The 13171-nt window shown below is 39.8% G+C and overlaps 2 non-coding genes across 2 annotated transcripts; both read right to left on the bottom strand.

The window, feature by feature from the left end:
* Nucleotides 1-3277: 3277 nt before the first annotated feature.
* On the bottom strand, nucleotides 3278-3381 carry LOC112792948 (small nucleolar RNA R71). The gene has a single exon (XR_003197664.1). It is a non-coding gene; the product is annotated as a small nucleolar RNA R71 (small nucleolar RNA).
* Nucleotides 3382-12262: 8881 nt separating this feature from the next.
* Nucleotides 12263-12366, bottom strand: LOC112792947 (small nucleolar RNA R71). Its single transcript, XR_003197663.1, has one exon. It is a non-coding gene; the product is annotated as a small nucleolar RNA R71 (small nucleolar RNA).
* Nucleotides 12367-13171: the final 805 nt, after the last annotated feature.

Genomic DNA, 13171 nt, shown 5'->3' with positions numbered 1-13171 from the left:
GATAGAAGGCTGACAAAGGACTGCTGATGCTGTTGGATTCTGACCTTCCTGCACTCGAAATGGATTTTCTAGAGCTACAGAACTCCAAATGGAGCGCTCTCAACGGCGTTGGAAAGTAGACATCTAGAGCTTTCCAGCCATATATAATAGTTTATACTTTATTCGTGATTAGAAGACGTAAACTGGCGCTCAACGCCAGTTCCATGCTGCATTCTAGAGTCAAACGCCAGAAACACGTCACGAACCAGAGTTGAACGCCAAAAACATGTTACAACTTTGCGTTCAACTCCAAAAGAAGCCTCTGCACGTGTAAAGCTCAAGCTCAGCCCAAGCACACACCAAGTGGACCCAAGAAGTGGACTTCTGCATCAATTACTTACTTCTGTAAACCCATGTAGCTAGTCTAGTATAAATAGAACATTTTACTATTGTACTAGGAGTCTTGGATTGTCTAGTCTTTTGACCATTCGGTATTTTGATCACAATTGGGGGGCTGGCCATTCAGCCATGCCTGGACCTTCATGACTTATGTATTTTCAACGGTGGAGTTTCTGCACACCATAGATTAAAGGTGTGGAGATCTGCTGTACCTCGAGTTTTAATGCAATTACTACTATTTTCTATTCAATTTAGTTTATTCCTGTTCTAAGATATTCGTTGCACTTCAACATGATGAATGTGATGATCTGTGACACTCATCATCATTCTCACCTATGAACGCGTGACTGACAACTACTTTCGTTCTACCTTAGACCGAATGCATATCTCTTAGATTCCTTAATCAGAATCTTCGTGGTATAAGTTAGAATTGATGGCAGCATTCATGAGAGTCCGAAAAGTCTAAACCTTGTCTGTGGTATTCCGAGTAGGATTCAGGGATTGAATGACTGTGACGAGCTTCAAACTCGCGATTGTTGGGCGTGATGACAAACGCAAAAGAATCAATGGATTCTATTCCGGCATGATCGAGAACCGACAGATGATTAGCCGTGCTGTGATAGAGCATTTGGACCTTTTTCACTGAGAGGATGGGATGTAGCCATTGACAACGGTGACACCCTACATACAGCTTGCCATGGAAAGGAGTAAGAAGGATTGGATGAGGGTAGTAGGAAAGCAGAGATTCAGAAGGAGCACAACATCTTCATACGCCTATCTGAAATTCCCATCGATGATCTACATAAGTATTTCTATCTTTATTTTCTGTTTATTTATTACTATTATTCGAAAACTCCATAACCATATATTATCCGCCTAACTAAGATTTATAAGATGACCATAGCTTGCTTCATACCAACAATCTCCGTGGGATCGACCCTTACTCACGTAAGGTTTATTACTTGGACGACCCAGTGCACTTGCTGGTTAGTTGTGCGAAGTTGTGAAGAAAGTGCTGAGTTATAAACATGCATACCAGGTTGAATGCCATTACTAGAGATCACAATTTCATGCACCATGTGACGTGCGCGATCTGCAGAATTACAGAAGTCGCTAGCATAGATTCTGGGCCGCGTTTCAACCCAGTTTTCGGCCCAGAAACACAGATTAGAGCCAGGAAACATGTAGAGACAAGGAGAAGAATTCATTCCGCATAATTTCTAGTTTTTAGATCTGATTTTACTCCTCCCCTAGGTATCTCTTTTGACATCCATAATTTAGGATTTGAAGATTTTTTGGCTTTGGCTTTTGAGAATAGTCTACCTCCGGAACTGGTCATTATAGTTTGTTATTTACTTTTCATTTACTCTTCCATATTCTTAATTTGTCCAGAGTTGATATTGGATTATTTTCAGAGTTTATTAATACAAAACTATTTTTACTTTTAATTAATCTCTTTCATTATTGTTTATTTTGTCTCTTTTTATTTTCCCCATTGATTTTGTGAAGTCCACATTTATGATGATGGAGTAGTTTTCCAACTTGATTGGGAGTTGATTAAAAGGAGAACCTTGAGTTGGAATACTCAAGAGTTCAATTGTAATTGGTTCATTGTTGGTTGGCTTGTTAGTCACTAACTCTAATCCTTCCCAAGGGAGAGGATTAGGACTTATGAATAGAGGTTGACTTTTAATTTGACTTTCCTTCATTCGTTGAGGGTTAACTAAATAAAAATAATGACTAATTATTGATGCCAAGGCATCTTAGGCTAGTTTCACTAGCATTTTTCTGTTAGTTTTAGTTGTTTTATGCATTTTCTTGAGCTTAAAGTAACCAAGAATGGTTAAATGAACAACAAAGTAAGGAATCATCCAAACAGTGTAATTTTGATGCAAATTCCATGAGTTTTTAGTTATATTACTTGAATGCTATGAATGGAAGAATTCTCATGAAATTTTGCAAGACTTTGATGCAATTGTGTGGATGATTTCAGGGAAGAAGAGGCTAGGCAAGGAAGCAACAAGGTTATGCTAGTATCAAGTTTATGGCGCCGTTGCCGGGGATTGGTTTTCGATTGACAATTCTCAAATTGGGAGTTAACTAGATTGAGCATTTTTATTGTTTTGTTAATTCAGTTACTTGTTGATTTTAATTTCTGCACTCTGTTATTTGCTTTCTTTCTTTATGCCTTTAAATTCAAGCAACTAACTCACTGACCCACTAACTATTTGAATTAATTCCTCAACTGCTCTAACCATACTCTTCCATTAACCAAGAGTATTCCACTTGTTTGTTGCTTGTGGTGTGTTCTTGTATGACAGGTAGGAGAGGAGAGGCATCAACTCCGCCATATACCGAACCAGAGAGGACCCTTCATAGACTTAGAAGGGAAGCAAGAAGGAAGAGGGTACTGGGAGAAGAAGAATCTGAAGGAGAATCTGAGGACAATTTTGAGGAAGCTCTAGATCTCAACATGGATAGAGAAGTTCACAACCATGAGAGGGTTGATGGAAACAATGCCATTCCTGAGAGGAGGGTTCTTGGTTCATACATAAACCCAACCTCTGGGAATTGTGGTAGTAGCATTCAGAAACCACCCATTCAGGCCAACAATTTTGAACTCAAACCACAGCTCATATCATTGGTGGAGAATCATTGTTCATTTGGTGGGAGTGCTAATGAAGATCCAAATCAACATCTCACCAAATTCCTGAGAATTTGTGACACAGTGAAGTCCAATGGAGTCCAGGAAGATGCCTATAAACTGCTCTTGTTCCCATTTTCACTTAGGGACAAGGCAGCCAAGTGGCTGGAATCATTCCCAAGGGACAGCCTAACAACCTGGGATGAGGTGGAGAGCAAGTTTTTGGCACGTTTCTACCCCCCACAAAAGGTCAATAGGCTTCGATCTGAGGTTCAGACTTTTAGACAACAAGATGGTGAGACGCTCTACGAGGCATGGGAGAGGTTCAAAGAGTTGACAAGGAAATGCCCACCAAACATGTTTCCTGACTGGGTGCAATTGCATATTTTCTATGATGGACTTTCTTATGAATCAAGGAAGGCTGTAGACCATTCATCAGGAGGTTCATTGAACAGGAAAAAGACTGTGGAAGAAGCCATTGAAGTGATTGAGACAGTGGCTGAGAATGAGTACTACTATGCTTCAGAGAGGCACAACACTAAGGGAGTCATGGAGCTGAACCATGTTGATACAATTCTAGCACAAAACAAGGTGTTTGCCAAGCAACTAGCAGAGCTCACCAGGAAATTGGACACAAAGCAAGTGGTTGCAATACACACACAAGATCAAGAGGAAGTAAGCACTGAAGGAAATGATTGGGAAGAGGCCAACTATGTGGGAAACCAACAAAGGCAATCATATGATCCACATTCCAACACTTACAACCCAGGATGGAAAAACCACCCAAATTTTGGGTGGGGAAACCAGCAAAGCCAACCACAAAACCACAAACCTTACAACCACAACCAACATAACAATTCCACATACCAAAACTCCAACCAAAGATCATACCAAACCACACAAAACACTTACTCCCAACCACCATATCATGGCCAAAATAATCAACCTGCCCAACCTAATCCAAACCAACAATTTCAAGATCAATTAAACAGGATAGAAGGAAGGTTAGTAAACATGGGCCAGGACATAAGTGAGTTGAAAAGCTTTAGGGATGATGTGAGATCGACCTTAAGGAACCATGGCGAAAAACTCAAGTGGATGGAGGCTCGAGTAGGAGAACTATCTCAACAGGCTCCCAAGTCAACTGCAGTATTCCCTAGTGACACAGAAAAGAATCCTAAGGGGGAACAAAAGGGAGTGAGATGGGAAGAATGCAAGGCCATCACCATATTGAAGGAAGTCTCAGAAGAAGAAGGAATCAGACCCTCAGAAAAGGAGTTAGAAATCTTGAAAGAAGGTGTGGAAGAAGCTAAGCAGGAAAGTGAAACTGAGCAAGCCAAGGAAAAGCAAAAGGAAGGCACGCTGGAAACATACCAACCAAAAGCACCATTTCCTCAGAGGTTAGGAGGAGGTGAAAAAGGGAAAACATATTCAAGGTTCCTAGAGACATTTAAGTCTCTCCATATCAATATTCCCTTTCTTGAGATCCTCCAGCAGATGCCTACACATATCAAGTATTTGAAGGAATTGCTGAGCAAGAAAAGAGTTTTGAAGGGAGGACAAACTGTAATCATGAACAAAGAATGCAGTGCACTCATCAAGAAGGACATAGTCTCTAAGAAAACAGACCCAGGAAGTTTTCATATCCCCTGCATCATAGGGGAAACAAAAATTGACAGGGGATTCTGTGATCTAGGAGCTAGCATAAATGTGATGCCTCTGACTCTTATGAAGAGGCTACAACTGAATGAGGTAAGATCCACTGATGTAATCATACAACTGGCTGATAAAACTCAAAAGCAAGCTGAAGGGGTAGTTGAGAATGTGCTGGTGAAAGTGGGAAATTATTTCTTCCCCACAGACTTTGTCATTTTGGACATGGAGGAAAGCTACTTACACCCTATCATTCTGGGAAGGCCATTTCTAGCCACTGCTAGAGCGCTCATAGATGTAGAACAAGGAGAGCTAATTTTGAGAATACATGATGAACAGCTCATTTTCCATGTTTTCAAACCTGCATCTGAGCCTGAACTAGAATCTGAAAAGCCTAAGGATGATAGTAGCCATCTCTGTTTGGAGGAAAGCAATCCAGCAACTGAAACTCTAAAACAGTCCTTGGAAGGCAAACAAGAATTGCAAGAGTTAAAGCCACAAGAATTAAAAGAAACAGATAAGAAGGAACCTCCTGGCATAAGAGTCAATGAAGAAGTCCTCAAGAGAGAAGGAAGAATTGTAAAGAAAGTGCCAAGAGGGTGGAGAAACAAGAAAATTCCCACTGAAGGTTTCTCTCCGGGAGATGAAGTGATATCAAGTCATTATCTGCCAATCCCACCTGGCCTCAAAACCATTCCTTCCCAGCTCCCTCAAGTGTTCACAATCAGGAAAGTTCTTTCTATGGAACATTTGGAAGTCATAAAGGAATCAAATGGGGATGTTTTCATAGTAAGAAGAGAAGACATCAAGCACTACAATCCACCCTAACAAGGGACAACCGTCAAGCTAGTGACGTTAAAGAAGCGCTTCATGGGAGGCAACCCATGTTTTTAGTATCCTTACTCTTATTGCTTTACTCTACATCTAATAAAGCATGGTCTCTTATGCATGAACTTGAATCCTCAGGACAACTGTTGATAAGGTGCACTAAACATTGCATATAAAATACAATTGGTCTCTGAGTTTGGTGTGCCTGAAGGCATCCCCAAATCTTATCAAATTGTATTCAATCTTTCATTTAAGGTGCATAACCAAACATTAAGTTTGGTGTTCCTCTTTGAACACAGTTAATGAAAAGCAAGAAGTTCCTCTGGATTTAGAAATTCATGACAAGTACACCATTTGCATGTTTTAATACTTTGATTTCAATTACTTTAGGTAGTAAAATTGTTTAGGATCAAAGAGCCAAAATGACTATGATTTACTAGAATTATGCACATTCATTAAGGACAACCAACATGGATTTCATGTCATCAGGAGACATTACCAAACACTAAGTTTGGTGTCCAATAATAAGTGTGCATACATATAAAAAGTCACGGCTATAAGCTCATAAAGTTAATCATTGATCTACAATTCAAAAAGAATGAAAAACATGTGCAAATGCTATTCCTCATTCACATGACCGAAAGAAATGATAGCAAATTTGTTTGTTTGTGCAGGTACAAAAGGAAGGATAATAATGGAGGAAAAAGACAAAGGGGGAGGCACGGTGCTTGGTCAAAAAGGAAGTTCAAAAATCTTTGAAACTAACAAATGGGAAAAAGAAGTTTTGCATGAAAAGATAGCTACATGTACAACCTAATGCACCTAGAATACTTCCAAGAAAGTGAAAAGCAATTCGTCCTTTTTCCCTAATTCATATATTTACCATCAAGCCATCCTTCACAAATTTCCCTAGCCGTCCATTTTTCACTTGCTTGCACTAAAAAGAAGCAATTGGGGAACGAGCTCCACACCACCAAATCTCCTTCTTGCACATTTCCTTTCATCATAGCATAACTATCTATTGCCGAAAACAACCTCACCACACTTCTAACAACACTTTCTTACTTCACCTTGTCAACCTTAGCTTGTTACTCTCCAAAACTAAAGAACCAATGGCAGCCTCATCTAGCCACAAAAGAAGAAAAGACAAGCAACCCATGGAGGAGGAAAGGGAATTTGATGCATGGAAATACAAATCAGTTTTCCATGAGATTCAAGCCGAATGGATGAGACGTAAAAGGGTACTAGCTGAGGTTCCCTTTGACCTTGAAAAGGATGAGTTCCCAAGTATTTGGGAGAAGATCAAAAAGAGGAAGTGGGAGCTCCTGACTAAGCCAATCACTAAAATCAACATCAACCTGGTGAAGGAGTTTTATGCAAATGCAGTAAGGGAGGATACAACCATGGAACCTACATACAAAAGCTATGTGAGAGGGGTGGAAGTTGACTTCAGCCCTAAGGCAATCATGAAAGCTCTTGGCTTGAAAAACATACGTTTCAGCCAAGCAAGTTATGAGGAAAGGATGGTAGGAGAACCTGACTATTCGACTATTGCTGAAGACCTTTGCGCCATCAGAGCTGAATGGGTGAGAAAAACAAAGGGGGCTCCAAGAGTCTTGAGAAGGGGAGACCTAACACCTGAAGCTAAAGGGTGGTATGCAATAGTTAGGAGATCCATCCTACCCACTGCAAACTCTTCAGAAATAGTCCCTAAAAGAGCCATCTTGCTATATTGCATTATGGTGGGAGGGGAGATCAAAGTTCATAAACTCATTGCTGAACAGATACAAGAGTTTAGTGAGAAAAGTGACCCTGACTCTTGGCTCCACTTCCCTAGCACCATCATCAGACTATGCATCCAAGCTCAAGTACGACTTGAAGATGAAAGACCTAATTGGCTATATCCTGGAATGGCCATAACTGCTCACAGAATGACTCTTAGCCCAACTCCCCCAAGACATATAAAAAGAAGAAATGAAGAAGGGCAACAAGCAGAAGAGGAGCAAGAAGCAGAGCAACAAGGAGAAGAAGAGCAAGAAGAGCAAAGAAGTCCAGAAAGAAGGCAACAAGTTCCCAGAGACCCCATGGATATGAGCAGAATGCAGGAAATCATGGAAGGAATGTCTCAACAATACATGAGGTCTCAAGAGAGGCAAGAGGACTTTCACCTCAAAATAATGGATATGCAAAGGAACTTTGAATCAAGATTCCTAGATCTGCAAAGAGAACAGAACTTACAATTACAGGAATCCCTCAGCCACATATGCCAACACCAAGATGCCAGTATCTTTGCAATCAAAGAAGCCACCACTTTGCAGAATGCAAGACACTCAGTCCAAGCTGATTACAACATCAGTTCTCAAATCAAGCTTAACTACATAGGGGAACATCTACACAAGATGGACCCAGCATTCCCATCTTTTGATGAGTATTTCAAAGGGAGAAAAGAAGGAGAAATAAACAAGGCGATGATCCTGGAAAAAGGGGTGGAAGAAACAATGAAAAAGGCTGGATTCTGGACAAAGCTCACGAGAAAAGATAAAGGAAGTACAAGTGGTCAAAAAGAGGTAAGAAGCAAGAAGAAGCAGGACCCCAAGAATCAAAAAGAACCAAGCAACAAATGAGAGGTGGTCTTGTCCCTTAATAATCAAATAATAGTTTGTGAATTGTCTTTATGAGCTTTCTTTCATTTTAAGTCAATTTGTATGTTTGTTTGTTTACTGCTTTGAATAAAGTGAATGCCTAGATGTTTGGATATAACTTCACCTTCTTAAACAAATGCTTGCCATGCTTGTTCTCTTTCCAAAAATAAAAGAAAAGTTTGAACAAAAGTAACTTGGCTCAATTAGTGACAAATCAAGTAGAATTAAGTGGTGGTATGCATGCTTGATTGTTAGTCAGATCACTAGAAATAGAATGTAGAATTATCATTTTTGTGTAGAAATTGAAAACTGTCTATGGATCTTGATGAATAAATGTCTTTGGCCATGAAAAAGAAAGAAAAAAAAGAAGAAAAAGCCTCTGAAAAAGGGCAACCAAAAAGCAAAAAAATTGAGAAAATAAGCTAGGCACCAATGGTTTGAACTTCTGAGACAAATGCCTGTGGTGTTTATGTATTAAGGATATGCTTGGATGAATAGGTTCTGAGGAGTGTTTCAACACTTGGTAACTTGGGTTAACTAACCCGGGATTATCAACCAAAAGTCCATTATCAAGAGCAACCTAAATACAAAACATTTAGTTACACAAAGAGGTGCTGGGCACCAATGTCTCAAGAAGAAATGTGAACTAAAATGCCTGTAGTGGATATGTGTAATGCAATGATAAGAAAAAGAAAATGCCAAAGGCTTATGCAACACATGACACTGAGCAAACAAGGAGCAAAGGAGCTCTAGGAAAAAGAAAAACAAAAAAAGGAAAATGTGCCAAAGACATAAGAATAACAAGAGGCCATAGCAGTGTTTGATGGATGCAATGAAAAAGTGATAATTCTACCTGATAAGAATGAAAAAGTGATGCTGCAACTTTCTGCATAAAACCCTTCTGATGAACTTCAAATGCTTGCTAATATAGCCAATGTAATTGCTTTTTGTTTCACACTTTCCTCTCAATTAACTCAGGACTTGCTTAGGGACAAGCAAGTATTAAGTTTGGTGTTGTGATGCCAAGGCATCTTAGGCTAGTTTCACTAGCATTTTTCTGTTAGTTTTAGTTGTTTTATGCATTTTCTTGAGCTTAAAGTAACCAAGAATGGTTAAATGAACAACAAAGTAAGGAATCATCCAAACAGTGTAATTTTGATGCAAATTCCATGAGTTTTTAGTTATATTACTTGAATGCTATGAATGGAAGAATTCTCATGAAATTTTGCAAGACTTTGATGCAATTGTGTGGATGATTTCAGGGAAGAAGAGGCTAGGCAAGGAGGCAACAAAATCAATAAAGGAAGCTTGAAGATCACATGTGCCATATAATGTTGAAAGTGGCGTTTAACCTCCAGTTTAACCTTAAACTGGAAGTTAAACGCCAGAATAAGGAATGCACCAAATGCTGAAAGTGGCGTTTAACCTTCAGTTTAAGGTTAAACTGAAGGTTAAACGCCAGAATCATGAAAGCTGAGAAAAGAGGAACTGGCGTTTAACCTCCAGTTTAACCTCAAACTGAAGGTTAAACGCCAGAATGGGAATGGCACCAAGGAAGTATTCCCACGTTTAACCTCCAGTTTGACCTCAAACTGGAGGTTAAACGTGTTCGAGCTATTTTGTGCACCAGGGAGCCATTTCCACGTTTAAGCTCCAGTTTGACCTCAAACTGGAGCTTAAACGTGTTCGACATTTACACTCCTGGGCTACCTTCTTCATTCCCACGTTTAACCTCCAGTTTGACCTCAAACTGGAGGTTAAACGTGTTCGGCGTTTTAAGCTCCTCCAGGGTTGCCTTCTCATTTCCACGTTTAAGCTCCAGTTTGACCTCAAACTGGAGCTTAAACGTGTTCGACCAAGAATTGCCTCCAGGGTTGCAATCTTCATTTCCACGTTTAAGCTTCAGTTTAACCTTAAACTGAAGCTTAAACGTGTTCGATTAATTACTCTCCTGGGTTGCTTTCTTCCAATTCCACGTTTAAGTTTCAGTTTAACCTTAAACTGAAACTTAAACTTCAACTTAAACGCCACTTTTCAAAAGGGTTTTTGGGCCAAATATATTGAGGTTTAAGTTAGCATTTGAACACAAATATTAACTTAAACATAATATGGTATGAAACCCAATTGAATATCATGGTTTATGGGATTGGGCTTGAAGAATTGATGAGTCTGGAACTTCAATTTGTTGAGCCTTGTGTCATTACTTGTTTATCACTAAGTTTGCTCAATGAATGTTGCAGAATTGGATCACAGCCTCATCAAGATTATGGACCATAAACCCAAGGCAAAAGGAAATCAAGGAAAGGCCTCAAAGCCCAAGAAACACAACAGAAGCTCAATTTAGAAAGTGTATAAATAGGATAGAATTGAAGTTAGTTAGCACTTTGGACATTTTAGAACTTTTCATATTTTGTAATTGAATTCAGAGCTATGAATCACTAAACCCCTTTCATTGGGTTAGGGAGCTCTATTGTAATTCAATGAATCAATAATAGTTTTATCTTCTTCTTCAATCTTTTCTCTTGAATTTTGTTAGAAAGCTTCTCGATCTAATTCCATTGGGTAGTTGTCTTGGGAAAGAAATTACCCATAATTGGAATCCTTCGGAACCTTGGGAAAGGAATGGAGGATTCATGCTAGAGAAGCTTTCAAACAGTGAATTGGATTGGGGTTTGGATGGATATTGTGACATGTAATCCTACCAAATTGTGGTCCATGAAACTGTGTGGTATAATCAGTGATCAAGCATCATCTCTTCTTATGAACATTTAAACCAAGGGATTGGGAATTTGTTTGTTTTTAGAGAGAATTGGTGAGCCAAGGGATTGGGATCCAATCATATAAGATTGCCAAGCAAAATTCAATGAATGCATTGGTTGAGGAAGAGATAAAAATGTTTTGATTCGGAGATCTCAATATCTCCTAACACCCAATGAACTCCCCATTCTGATCTACACTTTCTATTTACATTCTGCAATTTCAATTCATGCAATCACCCCCATCCCTTTTAATTTCAGCACTTTAATTTCTCGCTCTTTAATTCATGCAATTTAATATTCCGCAATTCTCATCTAAATCTTGATTCCGCTCAACTAGAACAAACTTCTAATCCGAATTGCTCATTCAACCAATCCTTGTGGGATTCGACCTCACTCTATTGTGAGTTTTTACTTGACGATAACCGGTGCACTTGCCGGAAGGAATTTTGCCGATTGTGCAATTTCCTAAAATCATAGCATCAAGGTTATGCTAGTATCAAGTTTATGGCGCCCTTGCCGGGGATTGGTTTTCGATTGACAATTCTCAAATTGGGAGTTAACTAGATTGAGCATTTTTATTGTTTTGTTAATTCAGTTACTTGTTGATTTTAATTTCTGCATTCTGTTATTTGCTTTCTTTCTTTATGCCTTTAAATTCAAGCAACTAACTCACTGACCCACTAACTATTTGAATTAATTCCTCAACTGCTCTAACCATACTCTTCCATTAACCAAGAGTATTCCACTTGTTTGTTGCTTGTGGTGTGTTCTTGTATGACAGGTAGGAGAGGAGAGGCATCAACTCCGCCATATACCGAACCAGAGAGGACCCTTCATAGACTTAGAAGGGAAGCAAGAAGGAAGAGGGTACTGGGAGAAGAAGAATCTGAAGGAGAATCTGAGGACAATTTGAGGAAGCTCTAGATCTCAACATGGATAGAGAAGTTCACAACCATGAGAGGGTTGATGGAAACAATGCCATTCCTGAGAGGAGGGTTCTTGGTTCATACATAAACCCAACCTCTGGGAATTGTGGTAGTAGCATTCAGAAACCACCCATTCAGGCCAACAATTTTGAACTCAAACCACAACTCATATCATTGGTGGAGAATCATTGTTCATTTGGTGGGAGTGCTAATGAAGATCCAAATCAACATCTCACCAAATTCCTGAGAATTTGTGACACAGTGAAGTCCAATGGAGTCCAGGAAGATGCCTATAAACTGCTCTTGTTCCCATTTTCACTTAGGGACAAGGCAGCCAAGTGGCTGGAATCATTCCCAAGGGACAGCCTAACAACCTGGGATGAGGTGGAGAGCAAGTTTCTGGCACGTTTCTACCCCCCACAAAAGGTCAATAGGCTTCGATCTGAGGTTCAGACTTTTAGACAACAAGATGGTGAGACGCTCTACGAGGCATGGGAGAGGTTCAAAGAGTTGACAAGGAAATGCCCACCAAACATGTTTCCTGACTGGGTGCAATTGCATATTTTCTATGATGGACTTTCTTATGAATCAAGGAAGGCTGTAGACCATTCATCAGGAGGTTCATTGAACAGGAAAAAGACTGTGGAAGAAGCCATTGAAGTGATTGAGACAGTGGCTGAGAATGAGTACTACTATGCTTCAGAGAGGCACAACACTAAGGGAGTCATGGAGCTGAACCATGTTGATACAATTCTAGCACAAAACAAGGTGTTTGCCAAGCAACTAGCAGAGCTCACCAGGAAATTGGACACAAAGCAAGTGGTTGCAATACACACACAAGATCAAGAGGAAGTAAGCACTGAAGGAAATGATTGGGAAGAGGCCAACTATGTGGGAAACCAACAAAGGCAATCATATGATCCACATTCCAACACTTACAACCCAGGATGGAAAAACCACCCAAATTTTGGGTGGGGAAACCAGCAAAGCCAACCACAAAACCACAAACCTTACAACCACAACCAACATAACAATTCCACATACCAAAACTCCAACCAAAGATCATACCAAACCACACAAAACACTTACTCCCAACCACCATATCATGGCCAAAATAATCAACCTGCCCAACCTAATCCAAACCAACAATTTCAAGATCAATTAAACAGGATAGAAGGAAGGTTAGTAAACATGGGCCAGGACATAAGTGAGTTGAAAAGCTTTAGGGATGATGTGAGATCGACCTTAAGGAACCATGGCGAAAAACTCAAGTGGATGGAGGCTCGAGTAGGAGAACTATCTCAACAGGCTCCCAAGTCAACTGCAGTATTCCCTAGTGAC

Source organism: Arachis hypogaea, chromosome 3, assembly GCF_003086295.3.
Source record: "Arachis hypogaea cultivar Tifrunner chromosome 3, arahy.Tifrunner.gnm2.J5K5, whole genome shotgun sequence".
Classification (NCBI taxonomy): Eukaryota; Viridiplantae; Streptophyta; class Magnoliopsida; order Fabales; family Fabaceae; genus Arachis; species Arachis hypogaea.
This window is presented reverse-complemented; position numbering and strand designations above follow the sequence as displayed.